We start from the raw sequence: 14793 nt of genomic DNA on the forward strand, positions 1-14793 counted from the left end.
TGTGTGTGTGTGAGTGTGTGTGTGAGTGAGTGTGAGTGAGTGTGTGTGTGAGTGTGTGTGTGAGTGTGTGTGTGAGTGTGTGTGTGAGTGTGTGTGAGTGAGTGTGTGTGTGTGTGAGTGTGTGTGTGTGAGTGTGTGTGTGTGAGTGTGTGTGTGTATGTCTGACAAAGGGCTTCACTTTCTCTTTAATGCACAGCATAGAACGAATCACAAGGAGAAGGGATAAGCAATAAATTACAAACATCTTTCAGAGTTTTACAAGTGTTAAGTCACTGTCTCCAACTGATCCCAACTGACCCAGACAACAAATATCTCTGTTTATCACCTATCGTCCATAAAGGGTTCATTCCAATCTTTATAGTAGGCTTAAAGACATTTGTTGCTTTCAGCAAGTGATATGCATGCATTTTCTGTGTCAGGGGCATGGAAGAGTACATGAAATTACAGGTATGCATTACCTTAGGTTGTAAAATTTGATTACATGGGTAAGCCAAGACAAGTAAGGTTGATTGTTACATTGTTCTCTTAAAGGCAGGTTAAAGAAAAAGTTTGAGTACACAGTAGGATAGCAGTCTTAAGTGACCTCAAGGTGCATTATTAACTCTGATTTTGAAATCCAGAAAAAAAATCATTTCTTTTCGAATGTAAGAGATATTTTCAAACTGTTACATCACCACACTGTTCTTGTTGTTTAGCTTTTGTGCCCTGTTCTCCCTCCCCCTCCCCCCCCACATACACAGACTACAGCAAATTTTGCAGTTGAATTTTCTACATTTGGAGAAATTGCATGGGTCAGCATACCAGGAATACAATAGATGAATGTTGCCTTGGGAAAGCCACCTTTGTGATCATGGTAGGCCAAGAGCCTTGGCAGGTAAGTATTTTCAGCAATTGTTTAATGTTAAAGACATTCCTTAATTTTCATCATCAGACTAACTGTTAGGAGGCAGAAAGCAACAGCTGGAATTTGAAGTAGTTTGGGAGTTGGAGAGAGGAATCTTAATGTTAAGGGCTACACCAGCAGTCGGCGGGACAACAGGGACTTTAAACCAAACAAAAATGATCTGAACGTCTCAACAAATTGTTCCCATGAGAACTTGTAAAATTTCCACACCACAGTGTGTCTGTAAAGTCCAAGAAACTACACAAAAAGTGGCTTAGAGACTGAAGCAATTTTGTGATTAGACTTTGGGAGACCAAGAGAAGAATGTAAGATCAACTGGGAGGGAAGGACCACGTTAAGCACGGTAGAGTCTCAGCTGAGAACCCAGAAAGCTTGAATTTTTAGGAGAGGATGGGAAAAAAGAATAAGCATGCTTCCAAAAGCCTTATTTTGCTTGTGTTGTATCTGTTTTCCAGAATAGTCTAGAAGATTCCAAATTCATGTTAAAGAAAAGATTTAAAAAGAAATGATAGGTTGTTACTTTTTTGGGGGAGGGGCATTGGGAGAACTGTCACAGGAGCCTTTAATCTAGATAGAAGGTCATCAAAGAGAACTCTTAAAATGTGTGATAAGGATGCCGAAGTGTAGCTCTCCTCAATAGATGGCTACAGGGTGTGGATCAGTTGCTCAGGAAGACTCACTTTTCTTTAAGGGGTTGACAACCAGGAATTTGACCATGCTCCAGTGAGCATATGGGCAACACAAATTTTACTTCTTTTAATTTTTTTTTCAGGGAAGCCTGTAAGGATTGGGAAGTAAGGGTGATTGAGGTACATTATGTGAATTTCCTAAATAATCAATAAAAATAATTTTTTAAAAATCTAAAACCAATAAGAAAAAGAAATAATAGGGCTATGTTGGAAAAAGAAAAATTTCTAAGATGAGGAGTAGAATGCATAGTAGAATAAAAATTACCAAGTAACATAGACAGTTAAAACCCAAATACAGATCTAAGAAATATGTCTGGTGGGTAAAGACTTATATTTCAGACCAGTACACAGAGGAAAGATGACAAGCACTGTAAAGGAATTTACTATACATTCTTCATCAGACAATGTCAGGCTAGAATAGTGAAAGAAAGCTAGAGTTACACATTAAATAAAGGCCAGAAATAAATAAAAATACCTTTGTTTATAGGTGACATAATCATGAATGTAAAAAATTTTAAAAGCTGTAAGGAGGACTGGTAAATTAATATATCAGGGTTAAATGTCAGGGTAATATATACAATCAGTTCTGCTTCCCAGAAAGAACATTGAAAAAGAAAACTAAAGGTGGAACTCCATTTATTATACTGTTCAAAACGTGAAATATGTGTAAGAGTTTTGTGCTATGAACTGTAAAATAGCAGAAAAAAATCAAGAGAACTAAATAAATGAAAAGACAGAACATTCATGGATTAGAAGATTCGCTATTGTTAAAAATGGCATTTCTCTCAAAATCAATCCACAGATTCAATATAATCCAATCAGAAACCCAGCAGGACTTCATATAGCAATTGACAAACTGATTTTAAAATATGCATGGAATGCAAATTACCAAAAATACAGCCAAGGCAATTTTAATAAGAAACAAATCCTTATACGACTTGATTTCCAGACTGACTATAAAGACCCACTAATCAAGACAGTGTGTTAACATTGAAGGAACAGACAGGGGAATTAAAGGAAGCAGATGTACACTCACAAATAGACTCAGACTCTTACCAATTGATCTTTCAATGAAGATTCCAAAAAGGCCAAAAGGGGCCAGAAGTCTTTTAAACAAATAGTGTCAGAACACCCACATATCCAGACCATAAGGGGTAATTAGTAGTCGTCTTTACTTTAAATAATCTTCAGACAGTACCTTACAGACCACAAGCCTCGAAGTATAAAACTTAAATCTATATTGCTTCTAGATTAGATTACAGGGAGTAAAGTTGCAAGCTTCAAGTAGAGCAATTTCTCTCAGAAACACACAAAAATTATACACCAAAAACTTTAGTTTCTTTAGTTTAAGTTTCTTACAAGCCATAGTTCACAAACAAAAAGTGTTTGTCTTTTACATATCAGACAAAGTATTTGTGTTCAGAATGCAGAAAGTCCTATAAAAAGGAATGGAACAACGGTTGAAGGTTTGAACAGATCTCAGAAGACGTAATACAGATTTCAAATAAATCCACTGTAAGGTGTTCAGTATCAATACTCGTTGGTAATTACCAATTAGAACCACGGGGAAATAACAGTCCATACTTATTAGAAAAAGAGGATGCTGTCATTCAGATTGACAATGTGGATACAGAATGGAGCATGGACTTTGGAGAATTATTTCTCTGAATGCATGCATATACATACCATTCAACTTAGACATTTCATGCTAAAGTATCTGGTAAGAGAATGAAAATATGTCAGGCAAAGGTTTGTATAGAGATAGCACTGTTTGTAGTACTATAGCTCTGTGAAATCCAGCAATTAAACCAATGAAATATGGACTACCTATAAATTAGTACATTACTGATTAATAAAAAAAGAAGGAATGAACTACCACACTCAAGCACATAAATGTAACTAGCTTTTTGAGTCACACATTAGTCATTGTTATGTTCACACAAATGAATACATGCTTAAAACTCAATGTCTCCTATTAATTGGTCCCTAGACTATTGCATAAATTATTTTTTAAAATTAAAATTAAAATCTCCAAGTAAACGCAGGTTTTAGAATTGAGTAGAGAGTTCAAGAGCCTACAAATACTTCTGTGGTACATATGCCCCAAATCCAGTCCTATTTACTCTGAAAATCAATATACCCACAGCATCAAAATGCTTGAGTAAAAATGTCCTGCTTCAAAACACACATGGTATCAAACCCCTCAGGGGTCCAGAAGCATGACAAGAAGTAGAACAAAATTTAAGAGAGTCCAATTAGGTCCTGAATGACAGCCTGGCAGGTCTATCATGAAAAACTGTACCCTTATTTTCTCTAGGGACTGATTTATTTTGAGTCCAATGTGAGGAACCCACGTTTGTATAATCCAGGGAATTTCAGATTTATTTTTCTTGTCCCTGGCTATCTCAGTCTGATGCTTTCCCAGTTTTAGAAGGAAGAGGATGCAATGTTTAGTAAAAAATACTTTCTGAAACCCTCAGTTACAATCCTAGAAGGAAAGAGAAGTCACGATCACCTGTACATCTGAGGGGAATCAAGTGTAAGAACACTTTTTGAAACTACAAACAGGGTTATAAGTAAAGGACTCTGAAGACACTGCAGCAGGATGCCTTTGGTACCAAAAATGAATGCTGAGGCTCTGCTATAGCATGATGTCTTTGGTACTCATAAAGCATGCTGAAGCCACTGCAGTTGGATGCCTTTAGTACCCAAAATAGATGCTGAAGTCACTGCAGCAGGATGCCTTTGGTACCAGTAATGGATGCTGAAGCCACTGCAGCAGGAAGCCTTTAGTATTCTGATCCTCTAAAGGTAAAGGGAGAAGATAATGCTACCCAAGTCTGGTAAGATGAAGGGTGCTGTCTCCACAAGCTGGAGACACTAAAGAGCCCTGCAATAAACATGATGAGAAAGGCAGACCATGGTGAACTAAATACCAACACCCTTTCCTTCTGCTGACCACATGATTTTAGTCTAAGATTTCTGCATGAACAAATCAATGATGGAAGCAATCACCATGGGAACCCAGGTCTGCAGAGGCAAACTCCTGGGTCAACTGAGATCATTGATCAGACTTGGGAGGGTGGCAAATAGACATTCCCAGTACACATTCCTAAAGTAGAATCCTCCTTACACTGGAATACATGTATTCTTTAAAATTATAACTAGTTAAAGCCGATGGCCAAATGGTAAAATCACATATATAATCAGCCTCATTGTTTCAGATCCTTAGTTAAAAAGAGGGATATAGCTACACTTTTCACAGAAGAACTGAGAACAATGAGTGTTCAAAGCTTGACTTCATAATATATATAACCATGGCACTGGGGGATAAGTAGTCACTCAGACTCAAACTTGCAAAACCAAACAGGAAAATGTGTTTCTACATTAAACTCTTACAAACTACATGAACTGTTCTCAATAACGAGAATTGCTAGGGTCCCTTAATCTGTTCGATGTAATCAGGTTTTCTGTCTGAGAACCATGTGGTGGTCAGATAGAAGAGAAAGAGAAGTGGAACAGCTTGAGCATTATGAAGAAAGATGGAACTGAAGACCTGAGGATGGAGAGGAGTGGTCAGCTCTGCCATCTGGGCCCATGGTGAGGTCCCAGCAAAAGCAGTCACTGAGGGCCATGTCGATGGCTATGCAGGGGCAGGGGTCAGTGTCAATGTCCATAGCTCCTATTACCATGAGAGAACATGGAGATGTCCCTAGTTAGGACAGCCACCAGGGACCATGTGAATGTCCAGAGGCTGTGCACAATTGGCCCTGCCCCTTGCTGCATGTGGCTCTCTGTAGAGTTCGCCCATCACTCACTCATGGCAGCACTCAGGAGAGTAGCCCTGCACTTTTCCTAGGCTGCAAAGTAGAGCTGGCCCTGGTGGCAGAGGTGTGGCTCAACAAGTCATGAGGATGTGAATATGGAAACACTGACCCCACCACGCCATGGGGTGGCATGGACACCGAGATGATACTGCCCCCTACTCTCCTCCTTTTGCCACCTCTGGCTGTAGGAAAGCTGTCCACAGGGTTATGAGCTTGGGCGAGCTTGAACCAGCTGCAGCATTCAGGAAAGCATGCTCTGTACCTCAGCAGAGCTGACGTGTGTGTGTGTGTGTGTGTGTGTGTGTGTGTGTGTGTGTGTGTGTGTGTGTGTGTGTGTGTTGCAGATGAGCCATCCCTGAGGGTGAGAGCTCAAGAGAGCTGACCCCCATCACTCATCTGCTATGAGGTGATGGAGTATTGGGCAGTGTGGATCTGGGGGTGATACTTCCTCCAACCCCTACTCCTCACCACCTGAGCCAGTTCAGAGAACTGACCCTGCGATCATGAGAGTGTGTGAGCTGTTCCTGCCCCTCTCCAGGTCCTGCATCTCACCTGGGCAACATAGTGGAGCTGGCCCTGATGATTAACAAAATCATGGAAAAGCCAGCTCTGAGTGTGGGAGAGCTGTCCCAGCCACTCACAGGCTGCATCACTTGGGAGAGTAGGGCCCCACACTTTGATTGGGCAGCACAGTGACTCTTCTCTGGAGGCATGGGTATAGATGAACTGGCTCCAAAGGCATGAGAGGCAAAGAACTGACCCTGCCTACTACTGATAGTGGCATTGGGTAGGCTAGCCAGCGCAGTGATGCAGAGCTGGGCCCATGGTATAGATAAGAGAGAACCAGCAGGCTGACTAGCTCAATGACCACCCAAGTCCAGATCCAGAACTCTGAATTGGCTCACCCCACATCTGTATCATCTGCAAATGATTGGGACAAGTGAAAGGATCAGTCCTGCTATTCCACAGCTGCAGGATCTCCATGACAGAGGACAACAGGATAACCAGGAGGAGACCAATAGTGATAAGATCTCAAACCACACCAATGACTCATTGCAATGAATATTTGCAAGTGGAGATGTATGAACCATGGGTGTACCCTGGGATACACTGTGACATATGAGAGCTTCCATGATGAGGTGTTTTCTATGCTCTCTTATTGTTACTGCTTGTTTGTTTGTTTTATTTTGGGGGAGGGGTTGTAAGTGTGAAGGGCAGAGATGAGAAATGGGGAGATGAGTGGGACTGGGGCGCATGATGTGAACCTCACAAAGAATCGATAAAAGATAAAAGAATGAGTAACGAATTATTTTATGATTATCTTTTTTGAATACTTGATGCCTTTTATGTTATTTTTTATTTATTTATTTTAATTGTTTTAGGGATTCTCATTTGGTTGGTTTTGAGAAAGGCTCTCCTTAAATAGCCCTGGCTGGTCTGGAACTCACTGTATAGACCAGGCTGGCCTCAGAGTCACAGAGATCCTCTGCTTTTGATTTGAAGTGCGTAGGATTGAAGGTCTGGGGTTCACAACCTTGTCACTGCTCCTCTTCCTGTAGTCTAGGTTAGAACTCCTTATAAAGATGACACTGGTGTCACACTTCTGATTATCCTGCCTTGACCTGGAATTAGATATGTACCAAGTGTCTGGCTCTTATCGCCATCTGTCATGGCTCCATAATTGGTTAAATTTCTACTTTATTTTATGTAAACACATATGTGTTCTTTCTGGATTCTTATTTATCTCTAAATCTCAAACTCTGGAAAAGTAGACTTCACATGGAGGAAAGGGAAAGCTAACGTTTGTTGACATTTGTTGTGATGTGTCTATTTTACAAAGAGCTTGAACAACAGCAACTGAGGTGGTCAATGCTTAAGTAAGAGGATCTAGCAGACAGGCACAATGAGAATATTTGAGGGGCACATGATCTCACAGGTCCTCTTGACAATGCGGGGAGCTGAACTATTATGTCTCAATACCGAGAGGAGAAGAGATTTAGTTATGGGGTCAGCACCAGTCTTAATTTCTAAGCCTTTTATAGTTCTTTCTGCTTTGCTTTTCCTGATTTATATCAACGATGACAATTAGTCCAGCAAAGCAGCAATGTGGCACATAAGGGGATATTTTAAAATCTCACTATAAGTGAGTGTTTTGTAGAAGCACAGTATAAGGTAGAGAACGAAGAACTGCTCTACCTTGGGAGGAGTTGAGGAACGCTGATGCTTACCTGACCCCTCATAATCCTGGTGGAGCACATTAGTAACCTCCAGAATACTCTGCAGCTAAGTTTAGGGAATAAAGCTGTAAAATGAGAGACTGAGTTGAAGTATCAAGATTAATTACCCAATTAAGTGAGGTACCGGACAGACTGATTAGCCTGGCTCCACTGTCTAACAAAGGGGTGAAAAGGCAAGTGTTTCCCCAAGGAAAAAAAAAATTAAAACATTAATATGCTTAATATCCTCCCCCACATCTTACTAATCTTGACATTTTCATGAAAGGAAAACTCACAAGACAATGGCCACAAGTTGCCAAAGAGAAACAACCCCAGAAGCTAGCTCTGAAAACACTTGGCAGTGCCATTGTAGCTGTGCTAAGCTGATGCCTGCATCGAGCATCCTATGTAAAAAAAAAAAAAAGACTTGATGGAACCAAGCTATTTGCATGTTCATGTGTATGTTTGTGCTGTGTGTGTACAGTCTCTCAAGCGGAGTTGCTCTTTAACTTTTCCTCACAAAGTGAATGCTGACCCCCCAGACGCTCGAACCACGACATCCTTGTTCTCCAGCTCAGTGGTGGTAACATCACAAACCATGTTAGCCCCAGATGACAGGGAAAGGAACCGACTGCAGAGTGCCTTTCCTTGCCTCTGGGAGTAGGTTTTAAATCATCTTTTAAAATGTCACAGGATCTGAAATCTATGTTTCTGTGGCTGGACTTTTAAAGGTAACAGACTTATGCCACCAGGGCTCTGAAATGCAGTTTTCTGAAGTATGGTCCTCACCAAAACTTCTGATCTGTGGTGAGATACATCTAGCCTATGCTACCTGTAGCACACACATGTGAGAATTTGCAAGATACAAAACACAAGATGAGCTTGGGAAATCCCAAGGCAAACAGAACTTGGGAAATACAAATATAGTTTCTATACATATTTAAACAGAGACTATTTTAAACAATTCCTTTAACTACCATGAAGACAAGTTTTGTTTTGTTTTTTTCTTTTTTTTCCCCCCCTACAGTGGAATAATGTTCTGGGCACAGAGGTCCCACAAAATTGAAAAGGGAAAGTTTAGCATGTTTGCCCATCCATAGGTTCCCATAGGGATTTACTGCCATAATGGTTTTTATGATTTTTGTTATGATTACTTTAAACTGTAAAATGTGAGAAAATGGTATTGGGAGGGGATCATGTTTAATAATGTAAAATAATGTTAAAACACTGAAATCTTAGATTAGTGACTAAGGGAATTCCTAGAAAATGATCCTGTTAATATAAAGAGACGCCACACTTACCCATCTCTGTTGAGAAGTTATGTGGATATCTTGTCTATTTGAAAGAAACTTTTGTGCTTTCTTACTTCGGATTTTATTCCTGTGAACAGACCCCATGACAATGCCAACTCTTATAAGGACAGCATTTAATTGGGGCTGGCTTACAGGTTCAGAGGTTCTGTCTAATATCATCAAGGTGGGAGCATGGCGTTGTCCAGGCAGGCCTGGCTCAGGCAGAGCTGAGAGTTCTACATCTTCAAATAAAGGCCTCTAAGAGAAGACTGGTTTCTAGGTAGGTAGGATGAGGGTATTAAAGGCCATGCCCACAGAGACACGCCTACTGCATCAAGCCACACCTCATAATAGTGCCACTCCCTGACCCAAGCTTATACAAACTACCACACAGGCACAGCTGTTTATAAAAGTCATGTTGAACATACTTAAAACTCATACAGAAAATAAAACAAGGCTTCTTTCCTTGTGACCTTTAAGACTCACTGAGTGACCGTAATTTTCTGTGGCCCTGGACAAAGATCTAGTAAGCCATAAGTTTGTTACTCACAGATAGCATGGAATTCTGAAACTTATGATTACAAATGCATTTTCAATTGAGAAAACAAAGTAAACTCATCCATGTGCTAGTATCCTCCAGTCCTTGCTTTTATATCTCATGTTTCCCCTTCACAACGCACCATTCACCCCTGCTTCAGACTGGCAGCTGTCATGGGAAGATGTGCAATCCTACTTTCTCTACTTCCATTCCTTCCCCTTACTAGTGAATGGTCTTAGAAAGCACAGCTGAAGAGGCAGAATATATGAGAGTATTTTCCTGGTGCTGGATATAATACATATATAGATATTTATGATACGGGTATCATATATGTGAGTATATATGATATATCACATATATATCTTATATATCATATATAGGATACATATCATATATGTGTGATATATGCATGTATATATGTATACATATACACAATACACATACATATTTGTATATACATATACATGTATATATGTTTTATGTATATGTGTATATATATCCATATATATTGAATATATCATCTATATGATATATATATATATATATATATATATATATATATATATATATATACCATTCCATGAATGCTGCCAGTCTGAAGCAGGGGTAAGTGGTGCGTTGTGAAGGGGAAGCATGAGATATAAAAGCAAGGACTGGGAGAGATTAGCACATGGATGAGTTTATTGTTTTCTCAATTGGAAATGCGTTTGTAACTAGAAGTCTCAGAATTCTATGTTAGCTGTGAAAAACAAACTTATGGCTTGCTAGAACTTTGTCCAGAGCCACAGAAAATTTGGTCACTCAATATGAATCTTTGAAGCTCAGTAGAAAAGAAGCCATATGTGTGTGTGTGTGTGTGTGTGTGTGTGTGTGTGTGTGTGTGTGCTAGCTTTGCTGTCTTTGGGTCTGGTAGATATACACAGAACCAATATTTCCTTGGGGGATTTTCACAGAAACTGCCACAAATTTTGTAAGTCATCCTTGAGATAGTTCACTGGACCCCTTTCAATAGTAGCTATTTGAAACCTCCAACCAGGGCTCTAGTACCTACCATGTGGCAACCAACCTCAGACCTGGTGTGCTAAAAAGTCCATGGGCCATCTCAGGTACCATACTGCACTAGATCCTAAAGCATTCCATTATGGTTATCCTCTAGACACAGTTCAGACCTGGTCTCCCAGAAACACTCATTGGCTTTGTGCCTTGGGAAAGGTTAGGAGATACAAGCTTCAGTGTGTCCATCACCAAGCAGGCCACTATGACTCTATGTCCTTCCAGATTATCTAGTGGAAGCTGGACCACAACATGTGGACCACTTTAAATTCCTTGGGATTAGTCTAGACACTGAGTTTATGGTTTTCCAATGGCAAGAAACATAGTTGAGATTTCTTTGATCCGTCCACTTGATGACCTCTGTCAGAGCTTGATGTTAAAAAACAGAACACTCCATTTGGGATGGTTAATTCTCACTGTCAACTAGACTAGATTCAGAATCTCCCAGAAGACTGGAGAAGCATTTTTCTGCTGGAGTCTGAGGATATTTCCTAAGAAACTTAATTAAGGGGAGAAAGACCCATTATAAAGATGGGTGGCACCATCCCTAAGCTGGTGGTTCAGATGGAATTATAAAGAAAAGAAGAAAACCTTCACAGTGTGAACATCTGCTTCCTGTACACCAGGGTATGTACATCTCTCCTTCACTATGTGGTCCTGCCACCATGATGCTTTCTCCACATATGAGGAACAGAGCTATTATTGAATAAACCCTCTGAAATGGTGAGCTGGAATGAATTGCATTTTCCTACTCATAAGTAGTTGGTCAAAGCAATGAAGAACTAACCAATGCATTACATTTTCTGCCAAAGGGGTGGCAACATCTCGTTTCATATCCATTCCATACTTTTCTCCAGGGATTTATCATGGCTAAATTCTTTGTTTTGTTTTGTTTTGTTTTGTTTTGTTTGAGACAGAGTTTCTCTGTATAGCCCTGGCTGTCTCTGTAGACCAGGCTGTCCTCGAACTCAGAAATTCGACTGCCTCTGCCTCCCAAGCGCTGGGATTAAAGGCATGTGCCACCACTGCCTGGCTAAATTCTTCTTATTTACATAAACAAATGACAGGACCACAACTTTCTATACCTTTGAAATCTATCTTTTGGGAGCTATATGATAGATGTCTCAGCAAACATTAAGAGAAGGAGACAGCCATTCTAGTATACTCTTACCTATACCCATTGAACACATATTTATATATGGCACCTTGTATGCATTTGCTGTAGCACAATATAAAAGAAACATAAGAGCCCAAGTATGCTCCACCTCAAAACAGCCCCCAAGTCTCATCGATTAATGCTGATCCCATTGGTAATGATTGTTATAAATGAATCTATAATCAAAAGCTTACCTTGAGAGGTTTCCAACCCATATGCTCTCCAATTAGAATAAACAAAACCTACTTGAAATGTGTGTGCTTAAAATAGTCTTCTAACATACTCCTCACACATTAAATTAGTCCCAAATTACTAGCTATTGGTGACATGCCTGAGAGTGCCCAAGATTTTTCAACTTTTGCAAGAACCCAGATGGTCAAAAAGAACATTACCAAATTTGGATACTTGTTTTAAATGGAACAATTTTAAATATTCTTTTAACACTAGGTGTAAAGTTGCATTTAAAGAAAGCTACTTGGCTGTATTTACAACTAAGAAAATAGATAATTACTAGAATAAACCAGCACCCCCCCAAAGCTTGTAATCTGAATTGAGTAGCACTATGTATTAAGAATTCAATAAAATAAAATAATATAAACCCTAAAGTACACACATACCATGCAAACGTATTTAATTGCACGAGGACACAAGGAGAATGGCATTCCCTCTGGTTGCCTTGCCTTTACTTATGCCTTTCTGAGAAAGAAGCCAGGCCAAAAAATCCCTAAATTAAAGATAAAGATCTCTAATAGTTACGTCAGCTGTCCAATCACTACCCTTTATTGAAGAATGTCAAAAATAAAACATTTTAGATCTATTCACAATAAAATAAAGGCCCTTTCATATTTGGTTCCATGCTAGATCTTTTTACCTATTATATTGAAGGGTGTAGAATAACACTAATCAGCCAAAAAAGACACTTGAAAGTCTCTTTGAATGGGACTTCATAAAAATAAGAATTCTGATTCCTTTTGGGGAATATTTTTTAATATAAAGGGAGTTGGTAAAAATGAAACCAGGAGAAATATTTTTAAAAGAAAAGCACCTTACCAATGTACTTGAAAGGCAGCTGAGAAATGGCACTGTTCACTGTCATTAAAGTTATAGGGGAAAGAGAGGTCTTTAAAAACCAGGTTCCTTAAAAGGCCCCAAGCTGAGCTGTCCAGTGCAGGTATTATTTTACTCTATTAATGTGCTCTTAATTCAAATCAGAAAATGCACTCCTCTACATTAGTTCAATTTACTAGAAATGGAAGAGAGAAATTATGGATTCTTTAAGCCAGACAAAACACATGGAGCCAAAGCTACACTGTTATCTTCCAGCCATGATGATGCTCCAGTTTACCCTGAAAATAGCCCAGAAGTGCATGTGCTCAAGTCAAGGTTCCACGTATGACTTGAGCTCTTCCTTTAATATAAAACTTATTTTTCTTACCCACTCCCCTCTCCTACCTCATATCTTTCTTTCATTACCTACATCTCTTCACAGAAATAGCCCTTCAGCAGTGAACGCCAGGAACACACATGCTTATGAAAAGGCAGGAAGAGAATCTGCCATCTTTACTTTCTTTAAAGCAGGTTGTAACATTTCTTCCAGGGTAGCTATCCCAGGCCCTCACCGCTTTTAACCCTCTGGAGCTGAGGATTTGTTAGTTTGTTTGTGAAGTATAGGCAGTGAAGGGAACATAAAGATAAATTGGCAGGGTTGGACATTAGTAATTGTTTTCAATATGAACTTCTGAAGTTTGGAAGGATCACAGAGAAGAGAAAATCATGTTTTACAAGTGTGAAGAGGGCCACAGAGGGCTGGCAGGAGCTAGGACTGAGACAAGAGTCTGGGATTCTCTGTCATTGCTCGGGGTTTCTCATCCTCTCTAGACCATTGATCTCGCTGACAAAGACTCTCGCAGGGTCACCCCTTACTCAAAAGAACATGGGATTTCCAACAAAAGAAAAGAATTTAAACTATAGATTCCAATTATTTGTCTCTCTTTCTGGATAAGTCTCTACGGTTCACAGAACTGCCTCTGGTCCTTTTTGTTTATTTACTTCTATCCAACTCCCAAAATAATTTTATATACCTTACAGAGATACAGGGAATAAAAGCAGCTAAAAATAAATAGACTGAGGGAAATAAACAGGAAAATCATTTCAAAGAAGAAAAAAATAAGGAAAACTTGGCATACTAAAGGTGTGTGTGCATAGTAGGACTTCAATAATCCAAAGGAAACTCTTAGATGAACTATCACATGCCAGGAACATGCCTTCTCTATATGACGTATCCGCAGAGCGCATGCTGTCCACAGCCAAACAGTAATGGCCTACAGAAGCTGGCCACTACTGAGAGGAAATGTCAATGAGAGCTTGAAGGAAGGATGCTGCAATATGCAGGGCTGGGATTTCGAAAGCAAATTGTCCCTAAGTCACTCAAGCCTGGAAAAGAAGAGGGAAAAGAAAAAGAGGAGAGAAAGGACCAGGGTAGCGATGAGAGCATGGGTGTGAAGTGGGCCAGCAGATGTTAACCCAGATATCACTTATTAAAGAACTGAAATCATTTATTGCATAATTGGAGGCGGCTCAAAGTCATGCATCATCTGGACTCAATTGCACTTTTGTGATGCTATAATGCAATATTGTATAAATCAGTTGGCTCAGAATTCAAAATTAGAGCTAAATTACCTGTGTGAGAGAATCATAAATCTAACTTGTATTTTTCTAACAGGGTTAACAACTCATCGTACCAGCTTCAACTCAGCAAAATCAATCTCTGGGCTGGAGAACAATTGTGCATGCTCTTCTATCACCCTGGTCTAGTGAGCCGGGGGCAAAGGCTAGAGCTGGTGGGGGTGGAGTGCTTAGGAACAGAAAAAGCCTAAAGCAAAACAAACAAATATAGAATATTGAATGTAGTTGAGATACCAGCTACATCCAAGGTAAATCAGAATGGAGACACAATAGGAAACAGGGACTTGGACCCCAGACACCTGTTATTTGGTCATGCCTCAGAGGATGAAAGGTAAAAGGGTTTGGTTTTTTTTTTTTCTGTTTTCTTATTCAGAAGGAATTCTATAAAGGTAGAAAGGAAAATGGTAAAATGGAAGACAGTTTGAAGGCCCAC

At 39.6% G+C, this 14793-nt stretch overlaps 1 protein-coding gene and 1 pseudogene across 2 annotated transcripts in view; both read right to left on the minus strand.

Moving 5' to 3' along the window:
- The window catches only part of Fhit (fragile histidine triad diadenosine triphosphatase), a 1532796-nt gene that overhangs the window by 960910 nt on the left and 557093 nt on the right, over positions 1-14793 (minus strand). The gene's annotated exons all lie outside the window — the stretch shown is intronic.
- LOC115064638 lies at positions 705-882 on the minus strand (annotated as a pseudogene).

Source organism: Mus pahari, chromosome 8 (genome assembly GCF_900095145.1).
Source record: "Mus pahari chromosome 8, PAHARI_EIJ_v1.1, whole genome shotgun sequence".
In the NCBI taxonomy this organism is placed as follows: domain Eukaryota; kingdom Metazoa; phylum Chordata; class Mammalia; order Rodentia; family Muridae; genus Mus; species Mus pahari.